This window comes from Meleagris gallopavo, chromosome 4 (assembly GCF_905368555.1).
Source record: "Meleagris gallopavo chromosome 4, MGAL_WU_HG_1.1, whole genome shotgun sequence".
NCBI lineage: Eukaryota > Metazoa > Chordata > Aves > Galliformes > Phasianidae > Meleagris > Meleagris gallopavo.
Window position 1 is genome coordinate 30,027,437 of NC_139407.1, and position 13,226 is coordinate 30,040,662.

The window sequence follows — 13,226 nt, forward strand, 5'->3', positions numbered from 1 at the left end:
AGAGTGCACACACGCTCTGTGGCAGGTTATCTGCATCCCGTTCCAGAAAACTTTATGTAATCTCTCACTGCCAAGTTTGAGTTTGAAGGAGCAAAGTCATGACCAATTACTAGAATGTTTTTAATTACTGTGAACAAGATTTAAAGAAACAAACAAAAAGAAACCCAGCAGCATTGAAGTGGATCGAAGTGTGAGAAGCTACAGTTATTTGTATGTAGGACAGATGCAGCATAAACAAAAGTGGCAGTGTGGGTACTCTGTTCTGTCTCTGCCTTGGCTTAAGCCTCACAGCTCTAACAGTAACTCAGATTTTTGAACTTGTTAGGATTATTTTTCTTTCCTTATATCTACTCTAAGCCAACCACAAAATAGGATTGATGTGTTCTTTTTTTTTTTGCCTGCTAGAGATAAGGAAAGTTATTGAACTGATATCTGCTGTTCAGCAATGGTGCTTTTTTCAGTGTTTGAGTACTCTCCCCTTTCTGTTCCCCTGGCTAAGAAATACTTTGATGGGACTGTCTAAAAGTGCCTGCTTGTTTTAACCCAGTGTCCTCACGATTAGGAAACAAAATTGGTATGTAGGTTTTATGGTTTTTTTTCCAGTTAAGATACAGATTCGGATATTGATGGGTGGTGTTACAATTGCTATGCAAGTACTTATGACTAATGAGAATAGCATTGCCTCGTATTTTCAGTCCTTGTAGTTTTTTTCTGTACGGTGGGGGTTCTAATTTCTCTTAATATAAATGCTGCTTGTAATGGCAGTCAGTTTTGTAGATAGAACTTAGTTAACTGACACATTATTGTAAACTATAAATCAGTAGAAAAAATTCTTTCTACTGATTTTTGTTTACTTAAGCAGAACTCATCATAATGAAATTGTATGTAGACTATGGTTAGTGTTGAGATGATTGTTATTTTTCCTGCAATTAAAAGCTCCAGAAATCTATTTGTGAAATGGAATTGAAGGTCTTTGCTATGAGCTATTAAACATAGATTGGGGAAGAATGTTGAGTGTTAAAGTCGTGTATTGTACCTGGGACAGTGGAGTCCAAGGGAGTACACTTGCTATTTCCAGGTTATTTTAGCAAAGATAGGTAGGGAGACTCCAAGACTGTTTTTTCCAGCTCCCTTTTAGACTCTGCATGATCTAGAGTAAATCACTCTATGTTAGTCTTTTTATCGTTAAAATATTGATATCTCCTTATCCCTTCAGAAGCATGGGAGGATTAGTTAACATTGATGTGCTGTAGGTCAGAAGTGCTCTACTAAATAATCAAGAATTAATGTCAGCCTATTTTTTTTTTTTTTAAGCTTTTCAGTGGGTTGCTTTGATTCCCTCAAAAAGGGTCCAGTGGCCCCAGTTCATGCATGACCTGTAGAGATTGTTTTAAATAATGTAAAAGCCATCAGTGCAGCATCTCCTGGGTTAAAGTTGGTTCACTAAAAAACATGGTTGCTGAAAACTGGCACTGTTGGTGCAGAAACTGTTACTACAAATTTAATAATGAAACAAGAGCAGCTGTCAAAATCTTTGCTGTAGTCCACGTAGCCAGTAATAGTAATAGTGATGCAATTGTGTAGTTATGCACAGAATTTGCCACAGGAGGTCATTCTATCCTCAGATCTCTCTTGCTGAGCTGGCTGCAGGGAGAGCATTGGTGTTTTAACATTGAATGGCTTTGGAAATGTTAAAAAGGGAAAAGACCTCTTTTTTTTCTTTGCCAGAGCAAAAGCATTAAACTGATTAATAAATGCACTACTGCATGAGATAAATCCTGATTCTCTGTAGGGAGGAGAATAAAGCAAGCCTCTGTTGGATTGAGTAAAAGACTCTAAAAGGCTGATCTAATGGGAAGGGTTTTGACATGAGAAGGTCTTCCGTGCAGCCACCAGCTGTTTCTGTTCTGTGAGTGAATATTAGCACATGGATAACACTAATCCTGGTGTGCCTGAGTGATAACATCTTCTGGCGTTGAACTATCAGGCCCAGATGCAGGCAGTGAGCAATACAAGTGCTGTTAATGCCGGGGAAAATAAAGCAAGTGAGAATTCTGCTGAAGCCATATTTATTACTTAATGTACCAAATACAAGCCTGAAGGTGTCTATGGTTGCTCTGAAATTCTGATTGAAATCAATTAGTTACAAAGAGCGTAGATTGTGTGCTGAGCATAAGTGGACAAGTGATTAAATTATGTTACCTTAGGTCAATATTCTGGTAGCGTGTGCAATCAGTGTAATGCACAGAGGGTAAAATCTAGGCTCTTGGGTATAGATGACTTGTTCTTAGGTCAAGGTCTCAGTCCATGAATATTGGCAGTCTGACAGCAGCTACTCCAGCTTTTATCGTGTCTGTCTGTTAACAATACTGACAGACTATGGAAAGGGCACATGGTTTCTGAGAGCTGTTTACAAAGATGTTCCCAGTGCAGTTCATTCAGAACACTTTCCTAGCTTTTTCTGCAGTTTTCCTTCCTGCATTTTATGCTTCTCTCTCCAATTTAATTCTGAGTTGTTTTGATTTGTCTTTTAATAGTATCAAATGCAGTATCTTGTGAAAGCTTTAACAAAGATGCTTACTTTCATTAGTTTGCAGCCCATCTGTGGATGGAGATTTGCTGCTTTTCCAGTTCTCCTTCTTAGGTATCCTAGTCCTTTCTCTGTGCATTTCTCCTGTCAGCACAGCTGATTGCAGAAGCTCCTAGTGCTGACAGTGTGCCCTTGTTTTCTGTAATTATCTTCACATTTGACTCCACTAGTTTCTTCAAAACAATAGCTATTGCTCTCTAATAAGGTCTCACTGCACCTTTGGCTTTGTCCTCTCTGTGGAGTTAGCTGGTGGCCTTTACCCTGACTCTCCCAGCTGAGTACAGTGGCCTCAGGTCATTGACTTGTTTTGTTGCAGCAGACTCCTGGTCTGTGTTGGCTGCCTGTTTCCTGTTCATGCTGCACCTCGGAAGGAGAAGACGTGCTGTAAAATAGTAAACCTTACTTTTTAGGTATCTGCTCCTGATCTGTTCTGGTGCTTGTTGCATGAGGATGTATTGCATTGGTCCATGGTAGTCAGGTAGGTATTTCATGTGTGCTTATCCATGTCAACAGCTGCTGTGCTGTCTCTGCTTTTTTATCATCTGGAGGGAAGACATCAAATCCACTGACTTCCAGCTTGTTTTACCTGGGGTTTCTGGTGCAGTGTACTGTGGCCGCGGTCTAACTGTGGCATTTTGGTGTTCTGAATGATAGGCTTGCTGTCTCTTTTGACAAAAGGACGTGACTCTGTTTTGTGGAACTGGGCAGTTTTAGGTCTTTGGAGAACTAACCAAGATTCCTTGAGGCTGGGAAATTTTTCTTTATCTTGGGCTGTCTATTTTCAGTATGCCTCATGCTATTGTGCATACACTTATAATTGGCTTTCCATAGTTAATGAACATCCCTACTATGCTTACACACTCAGGTGTGGAGTACGCACTGATCTCACTGTCTGAGCTCTTACCAGCTATAATGTATTTATTCTCTGTCCTCCTTGAACTTAATCGCAGCTTAAGCACAAGTCTTGCCTTTTGCCCAGAGAGGAGACACCTAAGATGCCATGGCATGGTATATGCTATAAGTAATTTCTAATTATATTTGCTAAGTCTTAAGGGTTTATCACATACTTAGGCTTGTGTGATATACTTAGAATCTTGATCATATCTGTAGTTATTCAGCTCATTTAAGTAATGGCTTCTTCTGATATCTTTTAATGACATAATTAGTGTATGCATCCAGTGGTGCTGAAAGAATTTGGGCTAGAATGAGTCACTAACTCTGTCTGAAAGTTTCCTTTTTTTCTACGGTTGCTGACCCATGATAGACTCAAAGTAATAGTGCATCTTAGTTTTATGTTTTATTAACAGTGTGTGCTTACCCGTTGCTCTCAGATGGGAACATCTCCAGCATCTAGTTGTACTTTTGGCTTTAAATATAGCTGTTAGCATTGCTTCTGGGATTGCCATTACAATCCATTTGGAATCATATTAGCAGTAGGTCAGAAAGTATTGCTAAAAACATAGTAATTCTCTGTCAGCTTTCTGTGGAGCACAGACTGAAGGTGTCCAGATATGCTGAAGTTCCTCTGCAGAACCTTCTTTTTTTGTCACTTTCTGTCAAAGGTGTTTTCTGTCTCTGCGTGTGTTGATCTGATTTTTGAGGTTTTTTTGTTTGCTCGTTTTTCTGCTATGCTGATCTCTAGCACTGGATTATAACCTGATTCTCTTTCCTGTATATCACACTGCTGCCTATGGACTGAATCTTTTGCATTTCATTTACATAAAACAGCATATACATTGGATGGTAATACTGCTTTTCTCTGTGACTTTACCTCCTGAGCTCCTACAGATTGAGCCTGTATTTTTAGGGTCAGCTATTAGCTATTACAATACTGGTCCTTGTCATAGATAGCTATAGCTGCTTTAGATATTGAAAAGCCTTTCTGTAGAGGATCAAACCTGTTCCGACTACATTTCTTGCTGGCTGGAATAATATGTTCATTGAATGATCATTTTTCATTAAGAAATACTTAAGGTTGTGAAATTGCATTCAGGTATCGGAATTCTCAGCCTCTTAAAAATTTAGCACTGATTTCTACTAGTGTTTCTGCGGTTGTGCTTTCCTTTTGTGCGCTTGTTGGTTGGGTTTTTTTTTTACTGTTTGTTGTTTGGTGGGGTGAGCTGTCAATGTTTTCCTATAAGTCTTTACAGTCTGTCTTTTCAGGGAGTACTGTGTTGATCAGAAGCCCTAGGTAAGTCATCTGAGTATTTCATGTATTTAATGCATTGCTCTGTATGAAGGTGGCTCTTTTTCTTCTTTTTCCCTCTCTACTTTTGTTTGTGATAGAAGGCTTTATTTCTTCACTATGGTCTCCTGTGGGCAACTGGTGTATGAATTGGCTTAGAATGTTCTTAGCAGGGTTTTTCTTAACATCCTGCCTTTCTGATACATTTTTAGAAGTTAGTTGCTCGAATCCCATAAATGTGATCAGATAGCATGTGATACATTAGATACACTGGTATCTAAGTAACTTGAAAGGGCTCCTTATAAAATGAAATTGGCTTTGTTTCTTTACTGAAGAACCGCAACTGCAGTTTAGTTTCTCAGGGTTGTGCACAAAAAATACCATGCTCTAGATTCTATGCATCAACCCTGCAGCCTTCTTCAAGAACAATGCCAACAGTATGGGAGCTGCTGCGACCCACAATGTTAATATTATGTTCATCCTTGCTTTTCAGTGCTGTTTTTTACCCATTGTGGTTATGTGGTTGTTTTTTTTTTTTAATGGAAACTGTAAGCTTTTTATAGAATGAACTTGAATCTGTAATAACAACACAAAATGTTAGTATTCAGAATTTCTTGGTTTTTGCTGTGGCTGTTACTGATAGTATGTGGTCTTGTATGGATCCCTTTTCAGAGAATGAGTCATTGGTAGCATCTGTACTGCTGATAGCAACAAGGGCCTTATCTTTTGTTCTGTATTTTCAACCTTATGATTGCTATATGAATGGTAGGGGTGCACTGAAGGAGCCCGAAGGAAGTTCATGGGTGCTCTTTAAAACAGTGAGTTGAGATAGATGTTACAAGGAAGAAATTTTGTTATAAGCCTTGACATAGTGAATGCACTGATATACTTTTAATGAAGAGTAAGATGTGAACAGAAGAGTAGAATATAGCTTTTAATCTGGTAAGATGTGATGCTAGCGGGAGCCAAGGTATCACCTCTGTAAACAAAGGTTGATGCTGCAAAAAAAAAAAAAAAAAAAAGTATCTGGGAAATGTGAAAGATGGAAATACTTAAACACTTGCATGAAAGTTGTCAATACAGAAAACAGGGACTGTTCTTAAAAGTTCTGATACAGTTTCTGCAGTTTTTTGTCTGTAGAGACAGAAATTTAAGAACTCTGGAAAATAAGAAACTGCTTCAAAAAGCAGAGCAGTCAGCAGTAGCAAGGGTTCAGATAATGACAACCAGGTGCTCAGTGACTGTACTCAAGAAGAAGAGTGACTAGGAGATGTTTGCTGCTGATATGTGGTTGATAATCTCCGCCTTTCATGAAAAAAGTGAAAAATGTATGAATTGACAAATAACTGTAGGTTTGAGTTTTGGTGCAGCATGAACAGGGTGGGTAAACATGTAACAGCTAGAATGGAGGGAGAGAATGATGAGTGCAGTCTTTTATCTGCAGTATTGGCTATTGCTAAGGATAAATTAGAAAATCAGTCTGGTTCAGGCTGAACTTAAATAAGCTAACATGAGAACCAAGTTGGATTTAAAACATTTTGTGATGGATCCAATTTTGTCCTAGCTTGCAAGTCTAGACTATTTCCTTGGAGTTCAGTAAATCCCGTGTACTCTTTTGGTACAAGTCTAATTATGTTATGCAAGGTATTATGCATATATAGCATTCTTTATAGAAAAAATCTGTAGGCTTGCAGATGTCACAGAGACTCCTCTTGGCAATAATTTGTCTCAATATTGCTTAAAGTGCTTCTGTTTGATCCCACAGATTGGAGAGGTGGACAGATGTTGGAAAGGGAGATAGTCATATGGTAGAACTGGTTTACTTCTCATTGATATGGCTTTTGCAGTTTTGCTCATTTGGCAGCAAATGAGAGGTAAGAATAAGATGCCCCTGACTAAACCTTTGGCTCATACTCAGCCTCACTTTAAAATAGTTTCATAAAAAACAAACTAGGAAGCAGAGACCATAGATAGAGGTGGAGAAACTTTCAGTCCTTACAGGAAATAGCTGCTCTAATCCAGGATGAAATTGAAGTATTTGCAGGCTAGTTTTGAGATAGAGTATTGCTAAATGGAAGCCATTAAGATCTCTGTAGCATGTGAAATGCATCTGGATTCTTAGGGAAAAAATAGCCATGTGACTTGTACACACTATTTGAGGCTAGTGGGGCCATACTGTGAGCGGTACAACAAGCATGGCTTCTGCTTTAATTAGTCCGTATGCTGTGGAAATTCTTTCTGTTGAACAGCAGTGTTTCATCAACTTGCTTCTGTTTTGCAAAAGTAATGAGATAATTATATCCACGGGATAATATTTTCTTGTTCTTCAGTAGCCAAAATGAGGGCCCACGATGCATGATAGGTTTTAAGTTTGTGGACGAGCCATTCTTAGCAGTGGTTTGCACTGTGTAACTGACAGGTCTGATAGTGTGTTCTTACAGAATGAATGTGAGCATATTGACAGAATGCTTGCTTTCTCTAGCCTTTTGCAGATCCTTTAGAAATAGTCCCTTAAAAGTCTGCAGCCTATGAATTGGAGTTTCTGTTGTAGACAACTATGACTAGTTTAGCTTTTTTGAAGGGAAGAGGTGAACTGAGTAGGAAGTGATAGAATTAGTAATTTTTGCTGTGCATGTGTAAAATTTTAGCATCCTTAAACAGGATATGGAACAAGTGAGTAATTTAGAAACATTTTAATGTCCTAAAGGAGTTCTAAGGAGAGGTAAAATGCTGCAGTCTATGTAAGCCGAATGTAGCATGCATGTGCTACCTATGTATATTACCAATTAAACTTGCATCATATGAGCCTGAAGATTTCATGTATTTGTAAAGGGAACATGACAACAAATCTGAGCTTGAAAAAATAATTTTGAAACCTTTATCAAAGTTTGTTTCATTGGTTTTTCAAACCTAAAATAAGGCATTGACTCTTACTGTCACCTGCTAACATGATTGAATGTTGCCAAAAGAAGTAGTATTGGCCTCCCATTTAGAGAAGATTAAATAGAGGCGGTGTGTAAATTGTTCTCTTCATTGGTGTCCACGTCAGATGGGGAAATAAACAAAATCTGTTTTGGACTTGGGCTTTTGCTGTGGACTGTGCTGTGTCCTTCACTAAACCAAGCAAGGTGTGGGAACGAGCAATGACATGGATAAAATAGAATACTTCAGGTAGCATGCTGAGTGAATGAGTCCAGCAGAGACTAGACCAAGCAGGCTGATAGATGCTAGAAGGAAATTGATTTGTGGAATTTTACTTCCAGTTTTGCAAGTGCAGTGCTGTTTAACTGATTGTTGTTGTTGATAGAGAAGGATAAAATCCAATCTGTTTTTTCTGTAGAAGACAACTGCTCAAAGAAGTACAAAGTGCTTCTCTTAAGACCTGCTTGCAGAGCTATCGCAGTGTATCAAGGTTACATCTTGTACCTCCTAGAAGAAACTGTGACAGGTTGCAGGTTAAAGTAATCCTGGTACTGCTACAGCTGGAGTGATCTAATGCCATTAACCTGTATTACCTTGAGCAACTGCCAAATTCAGGGAGCAGGTGTGTGCTGAGTTCCCTCCTTGCCAGAGATATAGCCAAAACTCTGTTCTGGATCCTGCATGATAGACAATTGAGGGGGCAACAGTGGGAGAAAGAAAATTCAAGGGGAATGGAAACCCTTAAGAAATTTCAAGACCCTTGCTTTTTTCTCTATCTCTCACACATACACGATTTATTATGACCTGAGCTACCTACAATGGTTCTGTATTTTGCGACTTGTAGGTGGCGATTGATGGAGCTAAGGAGATTTGCAGCTAGCTCACTGTGACGAGGAATCTCCACTGTCTGTATATAGTTAATGTAGCAGAGTGTGGCTAACAGGACAATACTGCCACAGTAGTAGGAAGAAGCAGTTTTAAACGGGTTAGATGCTCTAATGGCAGGATTAGGGTCATGTACACTTTTGACAGAAGTAATGATTAAGAGCTGCTTTTAAGGTGTTTTCTTGTACTTTTGTTTTACCAAATAAACATAGGTAAAGCATTAAGTAGGCCTTTGCAATTCTGGCAAGCCTTTTTGTCTTATTTTCTGCCGGCATAATTCCTCAAGTCAAAAAAGTTATGTCTGCCAGTGCAGGTTTAGTCTGAGGAGGCTTGAGTAAGTTCTGGCAAAAATATTTTGTTCAAAGAAGGCTATACCCGTCTTAAAAGCCCTTTGCTGGCAGAAAGTGAGGTATAGCTGTCCTGAGTTCGCTCGCAGCGTAGATTTGGCCTCAGTGTAAAGGTCTGGGCAAAGCTCTTTATTTGAACTGGGAGTTAGTTAAAGAACATGTTGTAAGAGAATGAGGATTTCTCCCCCCCAGCCCTGGCATGTAACATATTGCTGAAGGAGAACCCGTCATATTAGTGTTTTTTTTTTTTTTTTTTTTTTTTTTTAAATAGCATCTCAACTGGGACTCAGAAAGCAGTCATTTTCAGTTCCAAACTTCACTTTGAAATTCTTATCTAAGTTTTGCTTTTTAGGTGGGTGAGAGAGAAAGCAATCTTCAATCCAGCTAAACACATCTGATTTCAAACTTGGGTTTGTTTGCTTGATGTTTAGCTATGCAGACAAGCTCTCTGTAAATATTTAATTAAAGTGGTTACAGTGGTGTCTCTCTCTGACACTCCTAGAATTTGTAGTACTTGTGCTTTGCATATGAGCTTGTTTTTTTCTTCATATTTTAATTGTGCCGAGTTTGAGAATAAGAATTCAGTTTTAAAAGTCACTAATGTGAGATGGAGAAGCAAAAGATGTTTAAGGTTTCATTTTGTGAGAAAGTTGATTTTTTTTTTAAACCAGAGCAGTCTCTTTTCCATCAGAAAAGAGTAATGAAGGGCAGAACTATGCTGACTTGCTGCTTTTAAAAATATTTTAGAAATCCAAGACCAGTATTTTGAAGATTGTAAAATGAAAAATATACCACAAATGTAAATAATGTGGAGACAGCCTTTGTTTCTGAAACATGCATTTCTATAGTATTCAGATATCTCATCTAGAGCTGAGTTTGCTTTTCTTCTGTCCGTAAGCAATTGGTTAAGCATAGTTAAATATTACTAAGAAAGGAGAAGGATATTATGACTTCTCTGTAATTAGTGGATTTGTATCTAATCTTCATAGAGCAGTGAATCTTTTCAGAGATGAGTGAAAATCTACACCCTCACCCTGCCTCCATTTTGGATTTCTTCTTTTGTTCTAGCTAATGTTACAAATTGCTTACCACTCGTGTGCTCACTGCCCCAGCATAATGTTGCACAACCTCCCATCTCCAGTGATTTGCAGCAAATATTCTAATTTAATTGTTTATCAGTGCTCATCTATTTGTTTGCTCAAAGCTGAGTGCTATATAAGTTAGATAAATGACTTTCAAGTGGATGAAAGAGGCAGCAGGCAGTCACTAAAAGCTTGTTTAAGACCTTAAAAGTAGCTCTGCTGAAGTGCAATTTTTTTTTTTTTTAAGTTCTTTTTATTAGAAGAGATTCCACTGACAGTCATTAATAGTATTTTGGCCTTAGATTTGGTTAGGTGAACTAGTTTCTCAGCAAAGATTTTCCTATTTGCACAGAACTGTATTTGTTAAGAGGCTCACTTTTCCCTGACTTTTTCACTATGAAAGCATACTGCAACTTTTGTAATCTTTCTGGAACTTCCCCCTTCTGTGCCCTTTCACTTTTTCTTGGTTTTCCTTGACTTTTCTTCTTCGCTCAACATCTTTATAGAATTTAGCCTTCTGGAATTAAAATTGTTATGACAAAATATTTGATGGTTCTCAAGTGAAGATTCTGCTGACAGAGCCATTCCTCTGAAGAGCTTTTTCTTCTATTTGTCACAGATGACTCAGGTAACCCCCCAATAACTCTGCTAGATGACTGAGAACCAGTTAGGGGTGTAGTGAAAACAGCTTCCTTCTTACCAAGTTTTCTATGTCATCTGAGGTTTGTTGGGAACATATGCCTTACTGTTGTGTTTTTTTTTTCATATTGGTTTTTTTTTTTCCCATAATGATTGAGAAAGCTGATTATTTTGTCTTCTCAGTCCAGGAACAATTGTTCATTTTTTCCCATCAATGCAGCAGCTGATTGGAAAGAGACAAACATCTCAGAGTTTTCAGGTGCCAACTGTATTTTTTCCCTGCTGAGAGCCCTCTGGAACTCTCCTTATCTGTCTCAACAGAAACATGCAACATGAGGTTAACATTTCATTTCTGTCTCTGACTCCCCTTAACCTAGCACAGTCCAGGATCTTCCTTTACTTATTCTCTCAAAGGCTATGTATGATTGGGCTTAATCTTATGTCACTTCATCATCGGGGAATGTCACTTGACTCACTTGGCATCTCTCTACATAAGCTGTCAGTCTGTTTTCTCAGTGATGCTCAGATCAAAGGAGCATAGTTTCTGTGTGAGCACATCAGGTGAAATACCCTGGGCTTTTGAAACTGCTTTCTGCCCAGCAGTGCTTGTTAAGCCCCTTGCAAATTCTGCAGAGGCCTTACAAGGAGCTGCTAGGTACTGAAGTGTTGTTTTAGAGAAACATGCCTCCAGCCTCTAGCCAGAGTTTGTAGTCAGTGACTCCTTACATAGATTATTGCTCTGTAACCACACAACATAGTTGCTACTCGAATGATGGTTAATTATGGTTTCAGTTTATCCTGTTTCATGATTGCCTTTCCTGTAATGACAGCATGTGGAGTTTGGTTTTTGGTTTTCTTATATAGGAAGAATCTCTGACTTTGTAAAAGTCTGGCTAATTTGTGTCTATCCCAGATCACTGCAAATCAGTGAGCATCATTGTAGTGCCTGCTCTCTGTATTGTGCCTCTCCTGCAAAGCTAGCAAGCTGCCTTGACTTTGCAAATGCACACTTAGTCTCATAGGAAGATACACCTCAGTCCTACTTGGCATTCTGATGGAATAAACTGTTTTATGGAGACACTTTAATCAGGTGGAGCTGGGACTGAAGTAACTAAGGTACCTCAGCATAAGCAAAAGTATGGCTATATACCCAGACCTACAGGTCATCTCAGCAGATGACTGGAGTCATTCCAAGACATTTCGGAGATCTGGGGATTCAGGTATCCAAAAATGAAAAGGAGAAATGGAAGGCAAGAAGGCAAGAAGCTGTTTATCCCAAGCCCCCTGAGTTAAAAGCCTCTAAAGTGCTCATATTAGATTACTATTCATTGTGCTGTGAAGGGTGATAGTTGTGTCCTGGACCCTTTGCATCTACCTTGCCCTGCTGTTTAGAATACTGATTTCTTTCAATTGTTATGTGAATAGACTGGCAAGCTTTGGAGCTGAGCTGAACTGCTCAAAGGGAGGCTGGATCTTCATGTTCCTGTTTGGTCAGTCCTAACTTAAAATATAAATCTTGTACTTATTTGAATGCCAATGTATTTGATGCCGGTTTCTATGGCACTGCTACCTTAAACTTCCCATTTTTATTTCTGGTGAGCTATAATGGCAAGGGGTATTTTTTTGAGTTAAAAAGGGCACACTGGTTAAATGCTCATGTCCTTTTTTTTTTTTTTTTTTTTTTTTTTTACCCCCCCCAATATATACTGTAAGGCTTCAGGCGTAGAATAAGAAATAAGGGAGAAGGTGAGGTAGGCATAGCCTACTAGGTAGCCATCTCCAGGTGTTGTGCATTGCAGGCAGATGTAGAGATGCTCAGCTTAAGAAGAGAGAATTTGACTAAAATAGATTGAGAAGCCCAGCGCTGACTCCAAGCCAGAAGATCGTTTGTGATTTTGGCTGGTGTTCACTCCTTAAGCAAGTATGTGTAACACTCAGCAAAATAAGCCCTACAGACAAATCCTGTTTCTTGATGGGGGTGCTAGAGGTGGGTGTCAGGATATTCTCTATAGTCTTGGAGAGCTGAAATACATGTGGAAGGGCTGTCATAATGTGCTCTGCATGGAAGGAGACTAATTCCTGAAAATAGTTTCTGTTGTGAGCTGTCTGAAGATTCTGGGGTGCTCAACTCCTGGATTTTCCAGATCTAGCAGCAGGTTACATTTACAATTCTGTAATGTGTTGTGGTGTTTGTTTTTTTTTTTTCGTCTCCTCCCCCTCTCCACTGCTACAGTGGCCTTGGGAGGTGCTGATTTTTATTTCTCCATTTCTCCAGTGAGCATGACTTAGGAACAGACTGATGTGTTAATGACTGCCATAATATTCCCTGTTACTTCTCAAGTTATGGCAGTGCAGACTAACAGATTTCGTCCCTCTCCCTGAAAGTTCCTTGCCCTTTTCCTTCCAAAGAAAGAGGGAACATTTTCTGTGTAGGCATGGGTAGGTAGGCGAAGCCAAAGGCTTGTGATATAGTAGCAATCTGACTGCCTTTGTTAACTCCCACAGTTACTTGTCTTGGCCACAGAGAGGAAAAAAGCTTCTTGTTGTTCTGTTAAACTTGTTTGATGTACTGATGG